The following is a 4,674-nucleotide window of genomic DNA, read 5'->3' on the forward strand; positions in this document are numbered from 1 at the left end:
ACTGAGTATACCAAAAATGTCAAGTCATAAAATTTTCATCCCACACGTCTTGAATTATGTGCATGGTAGTAGAGTGTACATTATTTAATGTCTAAATGTAAATGCCCATTTGGGAGTAACTTGTCATATTTTCGTTAGCTTGTATTTTTCTGATGTCATTAGTATGAAGCCACATCTCTCTTCACCAGAAGTAATTTGTCATGTCATTGAAAGGCCATTGAAATGCCAAACAGTTAGAAATTTGCTTGAAGACTTTTTTGTGACAAATTACTTTGCTACAATTTCTCTACATGTAACAAAAGTAGGATCAGAGATACCCTCAAGGGGTCATCCAATACGTGTGAAGTAAGCAAGTTTACATACTGAGGTCAAAGGCTATAAAAGTCATGGCGTCTCGAGATTCGTGTATGACAGATGACTTAGGATTTGTTGCTCCAATGTGACCAAATTTTGTTCAGAGATTTGTCTTTGCCAGCCATATAATGACATCAACATGAACACCCCATCACCCTCATGCATTGTGATGAATATGAAAATATTTAAACTGAAGCTTGAATGCTTCTTGTTGTCAAGTATCCATTTTACTTCTGATGCCTTCTATCGTACAGTATGCTGTACTTTGCAGCACTGCCTACACGTATCTACAGAGTGAGCTAGCGAGATCTTTATGTTTGCTTGCACCAGTATGTTTGTGAATGTCAGTACAACTTCAAACTGTACCAGTGAATGTCTGCTTTAGTGTGAAATTTCTCATGTGTTCATATACACTGTATTCATGGTATTCCATGATTAAACAATGTACAATTGTAAATATTTTTTTCAAGAAAAAAAGCCTGACTCTTGTGTGCTTGTTTTAGCGGTGGTGGAGTTGGTACTTTGCCTGTTAATTACTTTTATGTATTTTCTGCTGCTTAGGGTTCTGCCTCAGGGTTGTCTATCCATCTCTGTCAAGCCATAACAACCAAGATAGCTACCTTAAATAGCCTCTGTGTGTGTGTGTGTGTGTGTGTGTGTGTGTGTGTGTGTGTGTGTGTGTGTGTGTGTGTGTGCTGTGGAAGGGGGGAGGTTAAGGGGGTTTGGAAACAGATTTCATTTGCCGCTTTACTCGAAATTTCTTTTCAAAATTGAAAAATTCTGGCTCTAAAAAAAAATGAAACCCAAACATGCACACACACACACACACACACACACACACACACACACACACATATATATATATATATATATATATATATATATATATAAAACGAAGAATCAAGAAATAAACTAGTAACGCATTATTTCGCTAATAAGAATGAGTTTGCAACTGATTGACAAATTGCCCTACATCGATGTAGGGCAATTTGTCAATCAGTTGCAATGAAAAGAACTCGACGGAAGAATTTAATGAATTGGAAGAATGAGTTTATTGTACTCAAATTTTCGGTGGCCTCCACCTTCTTCAGGAGTCTCGACGGGAAACAAGAAGGTGGAGGCCACCAAAAATTTGAGTACAATAAACTCATTCTTATTGGCGAAATAATGTATTACTAGTTTATTTCTTGATTCTTCGTTATATTGGAGCCAACATGTGAATTCGCAACACACACACACACATATATATATATTATACATATGAAAAAACAAACTGGTAGTGCATTTTCGGCCAATAAAGCATGAGTATATTCGACTCAAATTTTCTGTGTCCTACGCCTTTTGAAGGCGTAGGACACCTCAACATAATGAATATATGATATATATACATATGTATTTGTGTGTGTTTGTGTATAGAAGAAAAAGTAGAGAAGGTTCTATAACGCATTATATGTCTAGCAGAAATGTTTATTAAAACCAAATTTTCGACGTAATTATATGTCTTCAGGGTGACGTGTAAAAATAAACAAGATATGATGGCCTGTTTTAATACGAAGGTGATAAAGCATAAGCATTTAATATATATATATATATATATATATATATATATATATATATATATATATATATATATATGTGTGTGTGTGTGTGTGTGTGTGTGTGTGTGTGTGTGTATGTGGGTGTAGGGAGAGGGGAAGAGAGAGTCATTTTAAGTTTTATCTGTTACTGATCAAAATTTTAAAATAGGGAGAGGTGGCGAGAAGGTGTGGGGTAATTCCGGCCACCACCGTTATCGGGGACAGCCCCGGATAAAGACTGGTATGATGATTGTTAGTACACGTATACATGTATTTGATGTGTAGATGTATGTTTGTACAGTACAATTTTGATTTGTAGAAAACATAATGAATAGATTGAAATCAAATTAAATGAGACACCTCGGCACAGAAAGAAAAAAAAAGACGATATCCACAACAGATATAGAATCTTTTTCGAACCATCCGGTAAAAGTATCGAAAACCTCCGAGAAATTTAATTTAATTGTTGGGAATATGAGACACAGCAATGATATATTTCATCAGATTTTGAATTTTACAGTTTCTGCGTCATTATTTCGCCTTAGAAAAAAGAAAGGAGACACAGTCTGGTATGCATGATGCATGGATCAGCCAGAAAATCCATCGTCACACATATTAAGCTTAATTATTTCATGTATCTACAGGAAGCACCCGTTTGAATGAAAGCACATAGCAATATGTTCACTATTCTGCTTACCGGTAGGGATAGAATTTGAAAAAAAAAAGAAGAAGGAGAAAGAATACAACTGTTCATCAAGACCCTTTATTTTTTTCTGCAGGAAAAGTTTGAATAATATTGATTCTAAATCAATGAAAAAATACATCCTTCAAAATAAAACGTGTAATTATCAACTAAAAATGCATTAAGACACTGCAGTGTATAGTTTCAAACGGTGACGGAGACACTAACCAATATATCAAAATTTTCCCTCCTTATATCCGGTCATATACTCTTGATTGATAAAACTTACATCATAGATATTACAATTATGCTTCATTACTAAAAAGAAAAATGCGAAATTTTCCTTAAAGAAGACTTAAGAAATATGAATATATGATACATTCTAAATGACATTATAGCATGCACACAAAGATTATCAATAGACTTCATGGATCATACGGAAGAGTGTAGCTTGAAAGGTTCAGTCAGAAAAAAAAAAGAAAAGAAAAGATGGAGGCAGAAGGCAGAAAGAATGCCCAAGATAACACATATACAGATAGGGGAAGTACAAAGAACAAAAAAGGCAACATACTATGAGGTTCTATAAAACTTAAATTTCATAATTCGCATATTAATACTGATTTAGAAAACACAGAGGGAATGGGGAAAAAGAGGAAGCCAAAAATAATTCAGCGTATGAGAAAGGTAGTCAGGGACAAGCTTTTCAACTGTCATGTAGGACAAGTGCAGTAAAATTACGAATCTAAATAGAATATAAAAGTTATTGTTTATTGAAAAGGGGGACTACAGATGGAATAGTTTATCTGTTCGGGGTTTCACGCAGATTTTGCTCATGTCGCATATCGATAAAACGAGGTTTTCAAGACATTTTCAAATCACGAGCCAGTGCGCGGAAAACGTTCGCAAAAAAAATTCAACATTTATGAAATTACCGCCGAACTTTAATGAAACGACACCCATGAACAGTTGCCAACGCTTCCGAACCCCCGCGCCGGTTTTTCCAATCTATCGCAGACTTAAATAAATGAACTTTGGATTTTGCCATTTTTATACCCTTGAAGGACAAGCGACTTTATGCGAACAACGCAAATTTTCCAATAACCATGGGCAAAATGTTTCTAAAAAGACTTAATAGATGTAAGTTGAAGTCTTATGTGATCTTCTCTCTTTCTCTTCTCTCTATTTCATTTCTCTCGTTGTTGTTTGTCAGTTTGTGCACGCATGCCTGTTAATTGCGTGTGTGTGCCGATTTCTTTTTCGAGGACTTACGCCTGCAAGCATCTGCTCGTCATACCCCTTACAATATCTTCATTTTCAAATATAGATATGGTGTACTCTGAAATGATTTTAAGTGTATCTGATACACAATAAACTTCAGTGCAATGTCTACACGGTTTTTTTTTTTTTACTTTTTCTTGATGTGTAGATGGATGTTACGATTTTTATGTGAAGAACATGTAATAAATGTAAAGAAATGAAATAAAGGCATGATTGATATTTTTAAGTCAGATATCTCTGCCGTGCGCAAACAAACCATTTTTGTCATTACGTGTGCAAAATGTGAACCCGTGCCATCATTATTTTTCGTATAGAGATATCATTCAAAGATTGTTATGCTATGTGTGTACCACCCCCCCCCCCCCCCCCCCCCTCCTAAACGCGCACATTAGCATGTGCATCCACAGGCACATGTAATAACTTTTTGGTGATAGTTTTACCCGCTATTACAGCTACTTTGGGGATTTGTTTCAAACATATATACCCATATGACCTAATCATGTTGTAATGCATATCATGATTGGGTCAGCATCTTCTAAAAATAATTACCAAAACGGATACAAAGAAAACACTTTACTTTAAAGGCTGCCTTGAGTGTTTCTTACGTGGATGGTGTTTTTCTTTGCTATGGGCAACTTCAGTCTCATGTTTAAGACTAAAAGCACCTCGCTAGCTTCTCTCATTCTTGCAACCAGTCATTACAAGGGCTGGCCGGAACTTCCGTTTCACGATTCGTGCTTCACAAAAGACTATAGTGAATGGCTCAGCACCGCGGATTCGCTT

This window comes from Diadema antillarum, unplaced genomic scaffold (assembly GCF_040938485.1).
Source record: "Diadema antillarum isolate AM-2024a unplaced genomic scaffold, OU_Dant_1.0 seq00000636_RagTag, whole genome shotgun sequence".
Taxonomy (NCBI): domain Eukaryota; kingdom Metazoa; phylum Echinodermata; class Echinoidea; order Diadematoida; family Diadematidae; genus Diadema; species Diadema antillarum.